Genomic DNA, 20,137 nt, shown 5'->3' on the forward strand with positions numbered 1-20,137 from the left:
GATTTAAATTCTCGAGGTTAATGAATTTCAAATTTCAAGGATTTTCAGTTTCTGGACATTCAAGGATTACCAATGGTTCTAGGGTTCACCAATTTCGGCCTAGAAAAGCATCCAAGGAAGGGAATCGTGCGCTCTTTCCTTGCGCAATTCAATACTTAGGTTATAACATCTTATTGCCTGGCATATCTCAGGATTTCTGTGGACAGTAACCTCGGAGCCAACAACATGCTATAGCTTAAATATTCAAATTGTCAAAGATCGAGTGCAATTGGGATACGATTATGGATGCACTAGCCATTTCTCCAGGGAAATCTAAGGATCCTAAAATTTCTATTTCAATGAATTGAGGAGTAGACATGTGACAGAATTTTGAGGTTCTTTTAGAAGCTTTAAATTGATTTTTAATTAATTTCGAATTTTCAATAGAATTTATCAATTTTAATCATATGAGTGATTTTACAAGTGAAATTGTTGCAAACGAACTCAAAATGAGTTGAAACTTCTACAGCAGCAAGATATGATGAGATGTAGCTTACTGAATGAATTTTGCAGATTTTTACATTAAGTTCATATTTAATTTTGATATAACAACAATAAGACCAGATTGCAAGAATAACACATAAACTACTAGAAATAGAAATCTAAATTCAATGAAATTTCTACAGTAGTAAGATATAAGTAAAAATAGAATTCTGGGAGATTGTCATGAATTTTGGAAACTATTTACTATCAGTTTTGGATTTTTAATTTTTCAGACCAGATTATAAATTAACACTACATCTTATATGAAACAAGATCTAAATCACTTGAAACTTTTACAGAAACTAGAAATATGGAATATAAGACTACTGTAAAATTTTTGAGAATTGTATCTGTGATCTGATGTCTGTAAAAATTCTCTCAAGATCTGATAATTTTCAAAGAAAGCATAAAATAATATACCAAACCAAATCCAAAAATTCTCAAAAATTCATGGTAGAATGTATCAGAATTATGTTAGTTTTCCACGAAATATGATTAATTTTGGAATTCGTCTAGTATATATCTTATTTTTCTTCGTCGAAAAGATATTTTTGAAGAGTTTTCTATTTTTAAAACACGATTTTCGAGAAAATTACGACTCCGGAAAATGTCCTTTAATCTTGTTCTGGTATGATGAACACAAGAAAAATTTTAAATTCCAAAAAATATATCATCCTGAGATGGCTATTTTCTCGAATTTCGTAATTACTCAGCCATTATTTTAAATAAAATACCACTCTTCACTCAAATTCTAAAAAACCGTTGATCCAATGTCCGATCCGATCCGGTAGTTATTTTACTCCATTTTAGTAGAACATTGTATCAAATTTCGAGACGAAACGGAATTGAAACACTCATGCAGATCATGATTTTAAGCATGCACATTTAATATTGAATTAAAATCATTTAAATGCTTAAAAATCATGCAAAAATCTAAAAAATATCAAATAATTTCGGAAAAATTCGAGAATAGTGTACCTACCTCTGATGGAGATCCCCGCTGAATCCGAGAGCTGCAGAGTCCGAAAAATCCCGCCGACGTGCGATCTGCTCCGTTCCCTTTCTCTTTTTCTTTCTTTTGAAAAAAAAAAAAAAAAAACCAAACACTACTGTGAAGAGGGAGATAGGGAGATAGGGAGAGCGATAGTACGAGAGAAATAGAGATTAAGAGATAGAGAGAGGGAGAGAGAGAAGTCGAGGGAGAGAGACCGAGAGAGTGAGGCCAAGAGAGAGTGAGGGAGAAGTCGAGGGAGAGAGGCCGAGAGAGTGAGGCCGAAAGAGAGCGAGAAGTATATATAGAAAGAGGAGTATATATAGAGAGGGTGATTGACAGAGGGTGGGGAGAGAGAGAAAAAAGAAGAGAAAAACAGAGTATTGAATACTCTGTTTTTCACGTTTTTTTTTAAAAAAAAAAAACAAAAACCGAGAAGGCAAAGTGAGAGGGAGCTTGAGGAGATAGAGAGGGATTGGGATTAGGATTGAGAGAGAGAATGAGAGTGAGGGGGACTGAGGGTGAGGGAGTTAGAGAGTGAGAGAGTTTGAGACGGAGAGGGAGTTAGAGAGTGAGAAAATAAGAGTGAGAAAATGAGAGTGAGAGAATGGAGTGGGATGTCTGTGCTCTGTTCTTGAGTGTGGGAGAATGAAAGAGACAGAGAGATTGCGGGATAACCCGAGAGATGTAGGTTGAGAGAGAAGAACAGAGAGTGGAGAGATCGAGAGAGGGAGTGAGATGGAAGAACAGATACGGCACTCTGTTTGTTTAGCTTTTCTTTGTTTTTTTTTTTTGTAACAGAGCCTCCCCGAGCGAGAGAGCTAGGCCCAAAAAAAATTAAAAAAAATCCTCTCATCCGTCACCCCACCATCCTCCTCGTATCCATCTCCAACAAACTCTATATCTCCCCTCCCTATTCTCCATGGCTGTCTAAGATGAAAACGGATGTTGATATCCCAGAAGGCATCATGCCATTTTTGACCAACCTTCTGCATACAATTCCATTCCATTCGGCATGTTGGATATAGCAAGTTTCCAAAGAGACCAAAATATCATTCCTCTTGCTTTTTATTGTTGGATACCAACGATCAATTGCTATTTAAATATATATATGAATGGTGGCTGTTGTCCTCTACTTGGGGAAAATAATGATCTACTAATTTTAGTAACCTCTATCTTTGGTAAGGACACTCCCCTTTTTCCTTAAAAGATAAGACATGCCTTAAACAACAAAACCCCATTTAACACATTCGAATTCTCATCCCCCCCTGATATATTCTTTCACTCACAACTCTTAATATTCTCTTGACATTTTTAGATAAGTCTTATTTTCAATTGGCAACGCCCCCTTAAATCATTTCTCTAGAACAATCCACGCCGTTCAATTTGTGGGCCTCAATTTGTAAATCAGACATGCCCCCTTAAATGCCCTCCATTGGATGATCTAAACCGCTCCCTTGATGGGCCCTTTTATGCATTGGATCGAAGTAGGCTCAACACTCATTTTTCATTAAAACAAAATGCGGGCCCCCTGTTGATCCAAATTAAAACAAATGCTCAATGCGGGCCCACCGAATGGGTCCAAATTCTCCCCTGGCTTGGATTCTTCTGAATAACCTTTCTCAATACTTAGCGAAAAGAAAAATGCAGAACATTGCGGAAATGATCGGAAAGATTGAGAAAACATAAGAGGCGGACACGGGAATGGGAAACACTGAAAACAGATAGCAAAACACTAACTTCTTTGCTGATTAAAGCGGAGCAAAATGGGGGTGTCTACAGGTCTTTATTATGGCGGTGTGATAGTGTCGCTTTATTCGATGAACGGAATTCGTTCTGAGATTTCATTTGCTCTCAAAATATAGGGAGGGTTTGTTTAGATTCAGTGACGTACCGGCTATAGCGGACGAGTTTACTAGTGGATGCGAGTCAGGAATCCGGTCGGAAGGTGTTTACTGGCCGTGAGCTACCCTTGGGTGCACAAATATCGTTCCGACGATAACTTTTGATCCGCCCATCAGATCGTGGCGATTCTTATATTGATTCGGGGGAACTTGAGAAGTTTCATTTTTCGATGACAGCCCTGGCAGTCATCTAGCTTATGCTCGGATCGTCCATCCGATGTCATCAACCAGGATTTTTTCGCACTTTCATTTAAACGGACTTCGTACGACAATACGAATGGAAACTCTTTATTACTTTGAAAATGGAGAGGCATGCTGGGTGCGATCATACCAGCAGAAATGCACTGTATCCCATCAGAACTCCGAAGTTAAACGTGCTTGGGCGAGAGTAGTACTAGGATGGGTGACCTCCTGGGAAGTCCTCGTGTTGCACCTCTTTCACTTTTTTCGGCTCTCTACCACTTTTTTCGAACAATCTTTCGGTTCTGGAATGTCGATGAGGATTGAAATGCACGTTTAGTGCGACGCCTCCTAGGTTTCGGTTCGGATGTATTTTTTTTCTTCCGGAAGGTGAATTCAAATACATCATGTCTTTATTATGGCGGGGTGATAGTCTCGTTTGATTCGATAAACGGAATTCGTTCTGACATTTCATTTGCGGTCAACATAAAATGGGGGTTTGTTTAGATTCAGTGACGTACCGGTTATAGCGGATGAGTGTAGTAGTGGATGCGAGCCAGGAATCCGGTCGGAAGGTGTTTACTAGCCGTGAGCTATCCTTGGGTGCACAAATATCGTTCCGACGATAACTTTTGATCCGCCCGTCAGATCGTGGCGATTCTTATACTGATTCGGGGGAACTTGAGAAGTTTCATTGTTCGATGACAGCCCTGGCAGTCATCTGGCTTATGCTCGGATCGTCCATCCGATGTCATCAACCAGGATTTTTTCGCACTTTCATTTAAACGGACTCCGTACGACAATGCGAATGGAAACTCTTTATTACTTTGAGAATGGAGAGGCATGCTGGGTGCGATCATACCAGAACAAATGCACTGGATCCCATCAGAACTCCGAAGTTAAGCGTGCTTGGGCGAGAGTAGTATTAGGATAGGTGACCTCCTGGGAAGTCCTCGTGTTCCACCCCTGTCTCTTTTTTCGGTTATCTACCACTTTTTTCGAACAATCTTTCGGTTTTGCAACGTCGATGAGGATTAAAACGCATGTTTAGTGCGACGCCTCCTAGGTTTCGGTTCGGATGTATTTATTTTCTTCCGGATGGTGAATTCAGATACGTCCGGTCTTTATTATCGCGGGGTGATAGTGTGTTTGATTCGATAAACGGAATTCGTTCTGACATTTCATTTGCGGTCAAAATATATCGGGGGTTTGTTTAGATTCAGTGACGTACCGGCTATAGCGGATGAGTGTATTAGTGGATGCGAGTCAAGAATCCGGTCGGAAGGTGTTTACTAGCCGTGAGCTACCCTTGGGTGCACAAATATTGTTCCGACGATAACTTTTGATCCGCCCGTCAGATCGTGGCGATTCTTATATTGATTTGGGGGTACTCGAGAAGATTCATCGCGTGATGACAGCCCTGGCGGTCATCCGCTTATCCTCGGATCGTCCATCCGATGTCATCTAGCAGGATTTTTTCGCACTTTCGTTTAGACGGACTTCGTACCACAATGCGAGTGGAAACTCTTTATTACTTTGAGAATGGAGAGGCATGCTGGGTGCGATCGTAGCAGCTCAAATGCACTGGATCCCATCAGAACTTCGAAGTTAAGCGTGCTTGGGCGAGAGTAGTACTAGGATGGGTGACCTCCTGGGAAGTCCTCGTGTTGCACACCTGTCACTTTTTTTGGCTATCTACCACTTTTTTCGAACAATCTTTCGGTTCTGAAAGGTCGATGAGGATTGAAACGCACGTTTAGTGCGACGCCTCCTAGGTTTCGGTTCGGATGTATTTATTTTCTTCCGGATGGTGAATTCAAATACGTCCGGTCTTTATTATGGCGGGGTGATAGTGTTGTTTGATTCGATAAACAGAATTCGTTCTGACATTGTAGACAACCCCATTTTTGCTCCGCCTTAGTCAACAGAGAAGTTAGTGTTTTTCTATCGGCTCTTCGGTATTTTCCATTCCCGTGTCCGTCTCTTATATTTCCTTAATCTTTCCGATCATTTCTGCCAGGTTTCGCATTTTTCCGTTGGGTATTGAGAAGGGTTATTCACGAGAATCCGAGCAAGGGAGAATTCGGACCCGTTTGGTGGGCTCGCATTGAGCATTTGTTTAGATTTGGATCAAGCAGGGGGGCCCGCGCAATGTTTTAATGAAAAATGAGTTTTTGAGCGTACTTCGATCCAATGCATCTATCAAGGGAGCGGTCAAGATCTCAGAGAAGTCATTTTTAACAACCAATTTACATGGTGGCCCACTAATCGGATGGTTTGGATCATCTTATAGAGTGGTACGCAGGCATGTCCATCTATATTATAGTGGCCCACCAATCGGTTGGTTTAGATTACCTGATGAAGATAATTTAAAGAGCACAACCTATTTATAATGCAATCTAATCAATTGGATGGCTTGGATCAGTTTCAGAATAATTTGAGAAACATAACCCATTTACCTGAAAGCCCATTAAGATGTACGGTTTGGATCATCTAGAGGATCGCCATTTTGGGCAATTTGGATTTTTAGGAAGGGAATGCTATGGCCAATTGGCAATAGTTCAAGGAAGGTAAATTTACAGTCCCGTAGGGAACTTGATTTGTTCTTTAGTTGATGCTGGCAAGTTATTTGTGGTAAGCTATAATTCAACAGACACCTCTCTTTCCATATAAATAAGGATCTCGGCAATCTTATTCTCGGACTAAATTCGACAATTTCTTTGGTGAAGGAAAGAAGCTATATTTTCTTGTGAACGGGGATGTTTGGTGGAAGGATAACTGTGGCAACATCATGTTTGACCCAGTAAGGAAAATTGAACCAAAAGGAAAAGAGCATATTAGGAATTCTAAGAAAAAAAAAAGAAAAGAGAAAGAATCGTCTAATGCAGCTGAGTCTTCTAGAAGTTGGTAATTTTGGAATCGTTTTATTCTGGGAATGAAGCATGAAGCAAGCAACTCATTGGCTGGTTTTGGCAAGCAAATTGGTCTCTTTCTATTCTTGAGGAGGCAACTTTCGGAAAATTGCTGCAGAGGGAATTCAATATAGGACCTGATGGGGAAAACCTCGAGAGGAGGAGGGAACTTTCGAAAAAACAGAGGATGGTTTTCTGAGCTCTTCTTTCATCTCTCAGCAGATTTTCCATTCGGCCATCTCTCCCCCCCTCAGGCACATCTCAACCATCTTTATTTTGTTTACAAAAACAGAGGATCGGTTTTTTGGTTTTTTTCACTCTGTTTTCCCTCCTCCTCTCACCACCCTCCGTTTTCCCTCTTCCTCTCATCACCCCCTGTTTTTTTTTTTTTTTTTAAAGTTTTACTGTCACCCTCTGCACAGATCCCTCTCTCTCCTTCTGTCCCCCTCTGAGTGAGGTAGAACGGAAATCAATAAGAATAAATGTGTAAGTTCAATTCTACTTTCTACTCTATTTTTAAAGTGAACTGAATCTCTCTTTATTTTGTTTTGTACGATCATTATCAAATTCTGATGTAGTATACCCTTACAAGTGGTTTAGGGTCATTGATATTTTGTTCTCCGAATCACAGAATCCTTTACTTTTCCCTTATCAAATTCTGATGATTAGATGGTGCTCTGTTTTTTAACTAAATTTGGTGTTATGTGAGTTCGTGTTTGAAATATTGGGGTGTTGGGCTTGCAAGACAGCTGCCATTCCAATAGCTTATGGTGAAGCATGTCTTCATATGAGATAATCATCTCTGAGTTATCAAACATTGATATCAAAATTTATGATGAGCACTAAGGAACAAAAGCACAGAGAGTATCATCATTCACACAGAACGAGTATGTGCATGCACCAGTCCCTCAACAAGCAAAACGGAACCCTTCAAGATTAGAGGATGTTGATGTGATTGAGTAGGGAAGAAAAAAACAAAAAAAAAAAGAAAAGAAAGGAAGAAAGCGTATTGGAGCACACATCGGCGGGATTTTTCGGATTCTTCGGCTTTTGGATTCGGCGAGGAACTCTATCACAGGTAGGTGCACTATTCTCGGATTTTTTCAGAATTATTTGGTATTTTTTATATATTTGCATGATTTTTAAGCATTTAAATGAATTTAATTCAATATTAAATGTATGTACTCACAATCATGATCTACCTGAGTGTTTCAAGTCCGATTCATCTCAAAATTTAATACACTGATCTACTTAAATAGATTAAAATAACCATTGGATCGGATCGGACTTGGAATCAAAGGATTTCGAAAATTTGAGTGAAGAGTGGAATTTTATTTAAAATAATGGCTGAGAAATTACAAAATTCGAAAAAATAGCTATCTCAGGATGATTGATTTTGTAGAATTTTAAATTTTTCTTGTGTTCATCACATCAGAACAAGATTAAAGGACATTTTCCGGAGTCATAATTTTCTCAAAAAATCATGTTTTAAAAATAGGAAACTCTTCAAAAATGTATTTTTGACGAAGAAAAATAAAATATATACTAAATAGATTCCGAAAATAATGAAATTTCTTGGGAAAATAATATGGTAGTGAAACATTCTATCATGAATTTTTAGGAATTTTTGGATTTTTTTTGGTATATTATTTGATGCTTTTTTCAAAAATAATCACTCTTGTGAGATTTTTTACTGACATCAGATCACCATTAAAATTCACAATATTTTAACAGTAGTCTTATATTTTACATTTCTTGCTGCTTTGAAATATTTAATTGATTTGGAATCTTTTTCCTAAGGGTTGTAGTGTAAATTCATAATCTGGTCTTAAAATTGAAAAATCCGAAATTGGTAGTAAATAGTCTCTAAAATTCATGTCAATCTCACAGCATGCTATGTTTATTCATATCTTACTACTGTAGAAATTTCAATGAATTTCGATTTCTATTTCTAGTAGTTTCTGTGTTATTTTTGCAATCTGGTCTCATTATTGTTAAATCAAAATTAAATAGGAGCTTAATGTAAAAATCTGCAAAACTCTTCCAATAAGCTACATCCCATCATATCTTGTTGCTGTAGAAGTTTCAATTCATTTCGAATTCGTTTCCAATAATTTCACTTGTAAAATCACTCATATGGTTTAAAATTGATAAAATCCATTTAAAAATTGAAATTAATTAAAAATCATCATAAAGTTTCTAAAGAACCTTGAATTTTTGTCACATGTTCACTCTTTAATCCATTGAAACAGAAATCTTAGGATCTTTAGATTTCCCTGGTAAAATGGCCAGTGCATCCATAATCGTATCCCAATTGCAACCGATCCTTGACAATTTGAATATTTAAGCTATAGCATGTTATTGGCTCCGAGGTTACTGTCCACGGAAATCCTGAGATATGCCAGGCAAAACGGTGCTATAACTTAAGAATTAAATTGCACAAGGAAAGAGCGCACGATTCCCTTCCGTGGATGCCATTCTAGGCCGAAATTGGTGACCCTAGAACCTTTGGTATTCCTTAAATGTCTAGAAATCGAAAATCCTTAAAATCTGAAATTCATTAACTTCAAGAACTTAAATCGATTTGTCTCGTGTCTGTCAGAACCATTGGATTAAGATTTCCGTCATAAGAAACATTAGAGCCCAATTTAGGAACACTGGTGTCAGGTCGTGTCCTAGGTTTTAGGGAGTCATAGAGTTAGGAGTTCAGCCTCATCACGTACGTTTGCTATGGATAGCAACCGTGCCAAAGGTCTAGTTACACTAGTCACCCAATCTTTCCCTAAGACAAGCCTAGTAAACTAGGATCTAGGCTAACCTGCATTAGTCTAAGGAACAACTTGCATTTAGATAAAAATCATATAGCATCTTAGATGAAATCCTAGGATAATAAAATCCTCAACTTGAATTAAATAACTTCTCCTAAAACTGTTGAAACTGTCAATCCTGTCTAGGTCGGTGTCTTAATTGAGTTAGGCATAAGTAGCTTAGCTTAGGTGCACCGAACTACGTCGACTCTGATCCCAGTGAGGCTTGGGAACATAGGCAGCTTGGATGTCTGATGGCATACCAACCGCGAGTCGGCTCCACAACAAATTGTGGGGTTTTTGTACATTAATTTTCTTGTACATTCTTAATTAAATCATTTAGGATTTTCCATGAAATTAGAATCTTAGGAGAACTTGCAGCTAGATTGAATCCAAACAAATTAAGGAATCAATATACACATTTAGGATCCACAATGAAATTAGATCATATGATGCATGTCACTTAGTTCGCACATTAATAGAGAGTTGAATGAGCCATTTAAAATAAATTTAAAAAAGTTAGCTTTTGGAATCGAAGACCGATTATCGGGAGGGAATGATGCATGTTGTCGATAACTCCCCATACCTTCCATTCTTGTAACCAGGTAGCGAGTCTAGATTTCTGGATAATTATGTGTCCTAGATCCCACATCTAGGTGGCGACTCTGTCAGTCTCTTTTGTGTGGAATTTGGATTGCCTTAGTGATCCCAAGTTCACATAAAAGATGAATTAAAATCAAGACTAAAAGAGCACACGCCAATCGCGTGGGTAAGAGAGACCAAGAGAGAGCGTGGCGGCTCGCGCCCCACCCCTCTCGCGGGATCGGGTCCCACAGACATTTCATTTTCGGTCAAAATATAGCGGGGGTTTGTTTAGATTCAGTGACGTACTGGCTATAGCGGATGAGTGTACTAGTGGATGCGAGTCAGGAATCCGGTCGGAAGGTGTTTACTGGCCGTGAGATACCCTTGGGTGCACAAATATCATTCCGACGATAACTTTTGATCCGCCCGTCAGATCGTGGTGATTCTTATATTGAATCGGTGGTATTCGAGAAAATTCATCGCGCGATGACAGCCGTAGCGATCATCCGGCTACCCGACATGCACGGATCGTCCATCCGATGTCATCTAGCAGGATTTTTTCGCACTTTCATTTAAACGGACTCCGTACGACAATGGGAATGGAAACTCTTTATTACTTTGAGAATGGAGAGGCATGTTCGGTGCGATCATACCAGCACAAATACACTGGATCCCATCAGAACTCCGAAGTTACGCGTGCTTGGGCGAGAGTAGTACTAGGATGGGTGACCTCCTGGGAATTCCTCGTGTTGCACCCCTGTCACTTTTTTCGGCTATCTACCATTTTTTTCGAACAATCTTTCAGTTCTGGAACGTCGATGAGGATTGAAACGCACGTTTAGTGCGACGCCTCCTAGGTTTCGGTCCGGATATATTTATTTTCTTCCGGATGGTGAATTCAAATACGTCCGGTCTTTATTATTGCGGGGTGATAGTGTCGTTTGATTTGATAAACGAATTTCGTTCTGACATTTCATTTGCGGTCAAAATTTAGCAGGGGTTTGTTTAGATTCAGTGACGTACCGGCTATAGCGGATGAGGGTAGTAGTGGATGCGAATCAGGAATCCGGTCGGAAGGTGTTTACTGGCCGTGAGCTACCTTGTGTGCACAAATATCGTTCCGACGATAACTTTTGATCCGCCCTCAGATCGTGGCAATTCTTATATTGATTCCGGGGTGCTCGAGAAGATTCATCAAGCAATGACGGCCTTGGCTGTCATCCGGCTTATGCGCGGATCGTCCATCCGATGTCATCTAGCAGGATTTTTTCGCACTTTCATTTAAACGGACTTCATACGATAATGCGAATGGAAATTCTTTATTACTTTGAGAATGGAGAGGCATGCTGAGTGCGATCATACCATCACAAATGCATTGGATCCCATCAGAACTCCGAAGTTAAGCGTGCTTGGGCGAGAGTAGTACTAGGATGGGTGACCTCCTGGAAAGTCTTCGTCTTGCACCCCCGTCAATTTTTTCGATTATCTACCACTTTTTTCGAACAATCTTTCGGTTCTGCAACGTCGATGAGGATTGAAACGCACGTTTAGTGCGACGCCTCCTAGGTTTCGGTTCGGATGTATATATTTTCTTTCGGATGGTGAATTCAAATACGTCTGGTCTTTATTATGGCGGTGTGATAGTGTCGTTTGATTCGATAAACGGAATTCGTTCTGACATTTCATTTGCGGTGAAAATATAGCGGGGGTTTGTTTAGATTCAGTGACGTACCGGCTACAGCGGATGAGTGTACTAGTGGATACGAGTCAGGAATCCGGTCGGAAGGTGTTTACTGACCGTGAGCAACCCTTGGGTGCATAAATATCGTTCCGACGATAAATTTTGATCCGCCCGTCAGATCGTGGCGATTCTTATATTGATTCGGAGGTACTCGAGAAGATTCATCACACAATGACAGCCTTGGCGGTCATCCGGCTTCTCGAGATGCACGGATCGTCCATCCGATGTCATCTAGCAGGATTTTTTCGCACTTTCATTTAAACGGACTTCGTACGACAATGCGAATGGAAACTCTTTATTACTTCGAGAATGGAGAGGCATGCTGGGTGTGATCAAACCAGCACAAATGCACTGGATCCCATCAGAACTCCGAAGTTAAGCGTGCTTGGGCGAGAGTAGTACTAGGATGGGTGACCTCCTAGGAAGTCCTCGTGTTGCACCCCTGTCACTTTTTTCGGCTATCTACCACTTTTTTCGAACAATCTTTCAGTTCTGGAACGTCGATCAGGATTGAAACGCACGTTTAGTGCGACACCTCCTAGGTTTCGGTTCGGATGTATTTATTTTCTTCCGGATGGTGAATTCAAATACGTCCGGTCTTTATTATGGCGGTGTTATAGTGTCGTTTTATTCGATAAACGGAATTCGTTCTGACATTTCATTTGCTGTCTAATTATAGCCGGAGTTTGTTTAGATTCAGTGACGTACCGGCTATAGCGGATGAGTTTACTAGTGGATGCGAGTCCGGAATCCGGTCGGAAGGTGTTTAGTGGCCGTGAGCTACCCTTGGGTGCACAAATATCGTTCCGACGATAACTTTTGATCCGCCCGTCAGATCGTGGCGATTCTTATATTGATTCGGGGGTGCTCGAGAAGATTAATCGCGCGATGACAGCCTTGGCGGTCATCCGGTTTATGCGCGGATCGTCCATCCGATGTCATCTAGCAAGATTTTTTCGCACTTTCATTTAAACGGACTTCGTACGATAATGCGAATGGAAACTCTTTATTACTTTGAGAATGGAGAAGCTTGCTGGGTGCAATCATACCAGCACAAATGCACTGGATCCCATCAGAACTCCGAAGTTAAGCGTGCTTGGGCGAGAGTAGTACTAGGATGGGTGACCTCCTGGGAAGTCCTCGTGGGCGAGAGTAGTACTAGGATGGGTGACCTCCTGGGAAGTCCTCGTGTTCCACCCCTGTCACTTTTTTCGGTTATCTACCACTTTTTTCGAACTATCTTTCGGTTCTGCAACGTCGATGAGGATTGAAACACACGTTTAGTGCGACGCCTCCTAGGTTTCGGTTCGGATGTATTTATTTTCTTCCGGATGGTGAATTCAAGTACGTCTAGTCTTTATTATGGCGGGGTGATAGTGTCGTTTGATTCGATAAACGGAATTCGTTCTGATATTTCATTTGCGGTCAAAATATAGGGGGGGTTTGTTTAGATTTAGTGACGTACCGGCTATAGCGGATGAGTGTATTAGTGGATGCGAGTCAGGAATCCGGTCGGAAGGTGTTTACTAGCCGTGAGCTACCCTTGGGTGCACAAATATCGTTCCGACGATAACTTTTGATCCGCCCGTCAGATCGTGGCGATTCTTATATTGATTCGGGGGTACTCGAGAAGATTCATCGCGTGATGACAGCCCTGGCAGTCATCCGCTTATCCTCGGATCGTCCATCCGATGTCATCTAGCAGAATTTTTTCGCACTTTCGTTTAGACGGACTTCGTACCACAATTCGAGTGGAAACTCTTTATTACTTTGAGAATGGAGAGGCAAGCTGGGTGCGATCGTAGCAGCTCAAATGCACTGGATCCCATTAGAACTCCGAAGTTAAGCGTGCTTGGGCGAGAGTAGTACTAGGATGGGTGACCTCCTGGGAAGTCCTCGTGTTGCACACCTGTCACTTTTTTTGGCTATCTACCACTTTTTCCGAACAATCTTTCGGTTCTGAAAGGTCGATGAGGATTGAAACGCACGTTTAGTGCGACGCCTCCTAGGTTTCGGTTCGGATGTATTTATTTTCTTCCGGATGGTGAATTCAAATACGTCCGGTCTTTATTATGGCGGGGTGATAGTGTTGTTTGTTTCGATAAACAGAATTCGTTCTGACATTGTAGACACCCCCATTTTGCTCCGCCTTAGTCAACAGAGAAGTTAGTGTTTTTCTATCGGCTCTTCGGTATTTTCCATTCTCGTGTCCGTCTCTTATATTTCCTTAATCTTTCCGATCATTTCTGCCATGTTTTGCATTTTTCTGCTGAGTGTTGAGAAGGGTTATTCACGAGAATCCGAGCAAGGGAGAATTCAGACCCGTTTGGTGGGCCCGCATTGAGCATTTGTTTAGATTTGGATCAAGCAGGGGGGCCCACGCATTGTCTTAATGAAAAATGAGTTTTGAGCCTACTTCGATCCAATGCATCTATCAAGGGAGCGGTCAAGATCTCAGAGAAGTCATTTTTAACAACCAATTTACATGGTGGCCCACTAATCGGATGGTTTGGATCATCTTATAGAGTGGTACGCAGGCATGTCCATCTATATTATAGTGGCCCACCAATCGGTTGGTTTAGATTACCCGATGAAGATAATTTAAAGAGCACAACCTATTTATAATGCAATCAAATCAATTGGATGGCTTGGATCAGTTTCAGAATAATTTGAGAAACATAACCCATTTACCTGAAAGCCCATTAAGATGTACGGTTTGGATCATCTAGAGGATCGCCATTTTGGGCAATTTGGATTTTTAGGAAGGGAATGCTATGGCCGATTGGCAATAGTTCAAGGAAGGTAAATTTACAGTCCCGTAGGGAACTTGATTTGTTCTTTAGTTGATGCTGGCAAGTTATTTGTGGTAAGCTATAATTCAACAGACACCTCTTTTTCCATATAAATAAGGATCTCAGCAATCTTATTCTCGGACTAAATTCGACAATTTCTTTGGTGAAGGAAAGAAGCTATATTTTCTTGTGAATGGGGACGTTTGGTGGAAGGATAACTGTGGCAACATCATGTTTGACCCAGTAAGGAAAATTGAACCAAAAGGAAAAGAGCATATTAGGAATTCTAAGAAAAAAAAAAGAAAGAAGAGAAAGAAACGTCTAATGCAGCTGAGTCTTCTAGAAGTTGGCAATTTTGGAATCGTTTTATTCTGGGAATGAAGCATGAAGCACGCAACTCATTGGCTGGTTTTGGCAAGCAAATTGGTCTCTTTCTATTCTTGAGGAGGCAACTTTCGGAAAATTGCTGCAGAGGGAATTCAATATAGGACCTGATGGGGAAAACCTCAAGAGGAGGAGGGAACTTTCGAAAAAACAGAGGATGGTTTTCTGAGCTCTTCTTTCATCTCTCAGCAGATTTTCCATTCGGCCATCTCTCCCCCCCCTCAGGCACATCTCAACCATCTTTATTTTGTTTACAAAAACAGAGGATCGGTTTTTTGGTTTTTTTCACTCTGTTTTCCCTCCTCCTCTTACCACCCTCCATTTTCCCTCTTCCCCTCATCACCCCCTGTTTTTTTTTTTTTTTTTTTTTTAAGTTTTACTGTCACCCTCTGCACAGATCCCTCTCTCTCCTTCTGTCCCCCTCTGAGTGAGGTAGAACGGAAATCAACAAGAATAAATGTGTAAGTTCAATTCTACTTTCTACTCTATTTTTAAAGTGAACTGAATCTCTCTTTATTTTGTTTTGTACGATCATTATCAAATTCTGATGTAGTATACCCTTACAAGTGGTTTAGGGTCATTGATATTTTGTTCTCCGAATCACATAATCCTTTACTTTTCCCTTATCAAATTCTGATGATTAGATGGTGCTCTGTTTTTTAACTAAATTTGGTGTTATGTGAGTTCATGTTTGAAATATTGGGGTGTTGGGCTTGCAAGACAGCTGCCATTCCAATAGCTTATGGTGAAGCATGTCTTCATATGAGATAATCATCTCTGAGTTATCAAACATTGATATCAAAATTTATGATGAGCACTAAGGAACAAAAGCACAGAGAGTATCATCATTCACACAGAACGAGTATGTGCATGCACCAGTCCCTCAACAAGCAAAACGGAACCCTTCAAGATTAGAGGATGTTGATGTGATTGAGTAGGGAAGAAAAAAACAAAAAAAAAAGAAAAGAAAGGAAGAAAGCGTATTGGAGCACACATCGGCGTGATTTTTTGGATTCTTCGGCTTTTGGATTCGGCGAGGAACTCTATCACAGGTAGGTGCACTGTTCTCGGATTTTTTCAGAATTATTTGGTATTTTTTATATATTTGCATGATTTTTAAGCATTTAAATAAATTTAATTCAATATTAAATGTATGTACTCACAATCATGATCTACCTGAGTGTTTCAAGTCCGATTCATCTCAAAATTTAATACACTGATCTACTTAAATAGATTAAAATAACCATTGGATCGGATCGGACTTGGAATCAAAGGATTTCAAAAATTTGAGTGAAGAGTGGAATTTTATTTAAAATAATAGCTGAGAAATTACAAAATTCGAAAAAATAGCTATCTCAGGATGATTGATTTTGTGGAATTTTAAAATTTTCTTCTGTTCATCACATCAGAACAAGATTAAAGGACATTTTCCGGAGTCATAATTTTCTCAAAAAATCATGTTTTAAAAATAGAAAACTCTTCAAAAATGTCTTTTTGACGAAGAAAAATAAAATATATACTAAATAGATTCCGAAAATAATGAAATTTCGTGGGAAAATAATATGGTACTGATACATTCTATCATGAATTTTTAGGAATTGTTGGGTATATTATTTGATGCTTTCTTCGAAAACAATCATGTCTTGTGAGATTTTTTATTGACATCAGATCACCATTAAAATTCACAATATTTTTACAGTAGTCTTATATTTTATATTTTTGCTTTAAAATTTTCAATTGATTTGGAATCTGTTTCCTAAGGGTTGTAGTGTAAATTCATAATCTGGTCTTAAAATTGAAAAATCCGAAATTGATAGTAAATAGTCTCTAAAATTCATGCAAATCTCACAGCATGCTATTTTTATTCATATATTACTACTGTAGAAATTTCAATGAATTTAGATTTCTATTTCTAGTAGTTTCTGTGTTATTTTTGCAATCTGGTTTCATTATTGTTAAATCAAAATTAAATAGGAGCTTAATGTAAAAATCTGCAAAACTCTTCCAATAAGCTACATCCCATTATATCTTGTTGCTGTAGAAGTTTCAATTCATTCGAATTCGTTTGCAATAATTTCACTTGTAAAATCACTCATATGGTTTAAAATTGATAAAATCAATTGAAAAATTGAAATTAATTAAAAATCATCATAAAGTTTCTAAAGAACCTTGAATTTTTGTCACATGTTCACTCTTTAATCCATCGAAACAGAAATCTTAGGATCTTTAGATTTCTCTGGTAAAATGGCCAGTGGATCCATAATCGTATCACAATTGCAACCGATCCTTGACAATTTGAATATTTAAGCTATAGCATGTTATTGGCTCCGGGTTACTGTCCACGGAAATTCTGAGATATGCCAGGCAATAAGGTGCTATAACTTAAGAATTAAATTGCACAAGGAAAGAGCGCACGATTCCCTTCCGTGGATGCCATTCTAGGCCGAAATTGGTGACCCTAGAACCTTTGGTATTCCTTAAATGTCTAAAAACTGAAAATCCTTGAAATCTGATATTCATTAACTTCAAGAACTTAAATCGATTTGTCTCGTGTCTGTCGGAACCATTGGATTATGATTTTCGTCATAAGAACCATTAGAGCCCAATTTAGGAACACTGGTGTCAGGTCGTGTCCTAGGTTTTAGGCAGTCCTAGAGTTAGGAGTTCAGCCTCATAACGTACGTTTGCTATGGATAGCAACCGTGCCATAGGTCTAGTTACACTAGTCACCCAATCTTTCCCTAAGACAAGCCTAGTAAACTAGGATCTAGGCTAACCTGCATTAGTCTAAGGAACAACTTGCATTTAGATAAAAATCATATAGCATCTTAGATGAAATCCTAGGATAATAAAATCCTCAACTTGAATTAAATAACTTCTCCTAAAACTGTTGAAACGGTCAATCCCGTCTAGGTCGGTGTCTTAATTGAGTTAGGCATAAGTAGCTTAGCTTACGTGCACCGAACTACGTCGACTCTGATCCCAGTTAGGCTTGGGAACGTAGGCAGCTTGGATGTCTGATGGCATACCAACCGCGAGTCGGCTCCACAACAAATTGTGGGGTTTTTGTACATTAATTTTCTTGTACATTCTTAATTAAATCATTTAGGATTTTCCATGAAATTAGAATCTTAGGAGAACTTGCACCTAGATTGAATCCAAACAAATTAAGGAATCAATATACACATTTAGGATCCACAATGAAATTAGATCATAGGATGCATGTCAGTTAGTTCGCACATTAATAGAGAGTTGAATAAGCCATTTAAAATAAATTTAAAAGAGTTAGCTTTTGGAATCGAAGACCGATTATCGGGAGGGAATGGTGCATGTGGTGGATAAATCCCCGTACCTTCCATTCTTGTAACCAGGTAGCGAGTCTAGATTTCTGGTTAATTATGGGTCCTAGATCCCACATCTAGGTGGCGACTCTGTCAGTCTCTTTTGTGTGGAATTCGGATTGCCTTAGTCATCCCAAGTTCACATAAAAGATGAATTAAAATCAATACTAAAAGAGCACACGCCAATCGCGTGGGTACGAGAGACCAAGAGAGAGCATGGCGGCTCGCGCCCCACCCCTCTCGCGGGATCGGGTCCCACAGACATTTCATTTGCGGTCAAAATATAGCGGGGGTTTGTTTAGATTCAGTGACGTACCGGCTATAACGGATGAGTGTACTAGTGGATGCGAGTCAGGAATCCGGTCGGAAGGTGTTTACTGGCCGTGAGCTACCCTTGGGTGCACAAATATCATTCCGACGATAACTTTTGATCCGCCCGTCAGATCGTGGCGATTCTTATATTGAATCGGGGGTATTCGAGAAGATTCTTCGCGCGATGACAGCCGTAGCGGTCATCCGGCTTCCCGACATGCATGGATCGTCCATCCGATGTCATCTAGCAGGATTTTTTCGCACTTTCATTTAAACGGACTCCGTACGACAATGGGAATGGAAACTCTTTATTACTTTGAGAATGGAGAGGCATGCTCGGTGCGATCACACCAGCACAAATGCACTGGATCCCATCAGAAATCCGAAGTTACGCGTGCTTGGGCGAGAGTAGTACTAGGATGGGTGACCTCTTGGGAAGTCCTCGTGTTGCACCCCTGTCACTTTTTTCGGCTATCTACCACTTTTTTTGAACAATCTTTCGGTTCTGGAACGTCGATGAGGATTGAAACGCACGTTTAGTGCGACGCCTCCTAGGTTTCGGTTCGGATGTATTTATTTTCTTCCGGATGGTGAATTCAAATACGTCCAGTCTTTATTATTGCGGGGTGATAAAGTCGTTTGATTTGATAAACGAATTTCGTTCTGACATTTCATTTGCGGTCAAAATATAGCAGGGGTTTGTTTAGATTCAGTGACGTACCGGCTATAGCGGATGAGGGTAGTAGTGGATGCGAGTCAGGAATCCGGTCGGAAGGTGTTTACTGGCCGTGAGCTACCTTGGGTGCACAAATATCGTTCCGACGATAACTTTTGATCCGCCCGTCAGATCGTGGCAATTCTTATATTGATTCGGGTGTGCTCGAGAAGATTCATCACGCGATGACAGCCTTGGCTGTCATCCGGCTTATGCGCGGATCGTCCATCCGATGTCATCTAGCAGGATTTTTTCGCACTTTCATTTAAATGGACTTCGTACGATAATGCGAATGGAAATTCTTTATTACTTTGAGAATGGAGAGACATGCTGGGTGCGATCATACCAGCACAAATGCACTAGATCCCATCAGAACTCCGAAGTTAAGCGTGCTTGGGCGAGAGTAGTACTAGGATGGGTGACCTCCTGTGAAGTCTTCGTCTTGCACCCCCGTCAATTTTTTCGGTTATCTACCACTTTTTTCGAACAATCTTTCGGTTCTGCAACGTCGATGAGGATTGAAACGCACGTTTAGTGCGACGCCTCCTAGGTTTCGGTTCGGATGAATTTATTTTCTTCCTGATGGCGAATTCAAATACGTCCGGTCTTTATTATGGCGGGGTGATAGTGTCGTTTGATTCGATAAACGGAATTCATTCTGACATTTCATTTGCGGTAAAAATATAGCGGGGGTTTGCTTAGATTCAGTGACGTACCGGCTACAGCGGATGAGTGTACTAGTGGATACGAGGCAGGAATCCGGTCGGAAGGTGTTTACTGACCGTGAGCAACCTTGGGTGCATAAATATCGTTCCGACGATAAATTTTGATCCGCCCGTCAGATCGTGGAGATTCTTATATTGATTCGGGGGTACTCGAGAAGATTCATCGCACAATGACAGCCCTGGCGGTCATCCGGCTTCCCGACATGCACGGATCGTCCATCCGATG

At 40.2% G+C, this 20,137-nt stretch overlaps 9 non-coding genes and 1 pseudogene across 9 annotated transcripts; all 10 read left to right on the forward strand.

Moving 5' to 3' along the window:
* Positions 1-3,734: 3,734 nt before the first annotated feature.
* LOC143875148 (5S ribosomal RNA) lies at positions 3,735-3,853 on the forward strand. Its single transcript, XR_013249808.1, has one exon. It is a non-coding gene; the product is annotated as a 5S ribosomal RNA (ribosomal RNA).
* A 592-nt stretch (positions 3,854-4,445) lies between these two features.
* LOC143875204 (5S ribosomal RNA) lies at positions 4,446-4,564 on the forward strand. The gene has a single exon (XR_013249861.1). It is a non-coding gene; the product is annotated as a 5S ribosomal RNA (ribosomal RNA).
* A 590-nt stretch (positions 4,565-5,154) lies between these two features.
* Positions 5,155-5,273, forward strand: LOC143875212 (5S ribosomal RNA). The gene has a single exon (XR_013249869.1). It is a non-coding gene; the product is annotated as a 5S ribosomal RNA (ribosomal RNA).
* Positions 5,274-10,540: 5,267 nt separating this feature from the next.
* LOC143874845 (5S ribosomal RNA) lies at positions 10,541-10,659 on the forward strand. The gene has a single exon (XR_013249513.1). It is a non-coding gene; the product is annotated as a 5S ribosomal RNA (ribosomal RNA).
* A 590-nt stretch (positions 10,660-11,249) lies between these two features.
* Positions 11,250-11,368, forward strand: LOC143875356 (5S ribosomal RNA). Its single transcript, XR_013250008.1, has one exon. It is a non-coding gene; the product is annotated as a 5S ribosomal RNA (ribosomal RNA).
* Positions 11,369-11,966: 598 nt separating this feature from the next.
* LOC143874531 (5S ribosomal RNA) lies at positions 11,967-12,085 on the forward strand. Its single transcript, XR_013249207.1, has one exon. It is a non-coding gene; the product is annotated as a 5S ribosomal RNA (ribosomal RNA).
* Positions 12,086-12,685: 600 nt separating this feature from the next.
* On the forward strand, positions 12,686-12,787 carry LOC143875385 (5S ribosomal RNA; annotated as a pseudogene).
* Positions 12,788-13,433: 646 nt separating this feature from the next.
* On the forward strand, positions 13,434-13,552 carry LOC143875164 (5S ribosomal RNA). The gene has a single exon (XR_013249823.1). It is a non-coding gene; the product is annotated as a 5S ribosomal RNA (ribosomal RNA).
* Positions 13,553-18,808: 5,256 nt separating this feature from the next.
* Positions 18,809-18,927, forward strand: LOC143875192 (5S ribosomal RNA). The gene has a single exon (XR_013249850.1). It is a non-coding gene; the product is annotated as a 5S ribosomal RNA (ribosomal RNA).
* A 591-nt stretch (positions 18,928-19,518) lies between these two features.
* Positions 19,519-19,637, forward strand: LOC143875016 (5S ribosomal RNA). Its single transcript, XR_013249684.1, has one exon. It is a non-coding gene; the product is annotated as a 5S ribosomal RNA (ribosomal RNA).
* Positions 19,638-20,137: the final 500 nt, after the last annotated feature.

This window comes from Tasmannia lanceolata, unplaced genomic scaffold (genome assembly GCF_043159265.1).
Source record: "Tasmannia lanceolata isolate RefF3 unplaced genomic scaffold, GAP_Taslan_0.1 ptg000003l, whole genome shotgun sequence".
Lineage (NCBI taxonomy): Eukaryota > Viridiplantae > Streptophyta > Magnoliopsida > Canellales > Winteraceae > Tasmannia > Tasmannia lanceolata.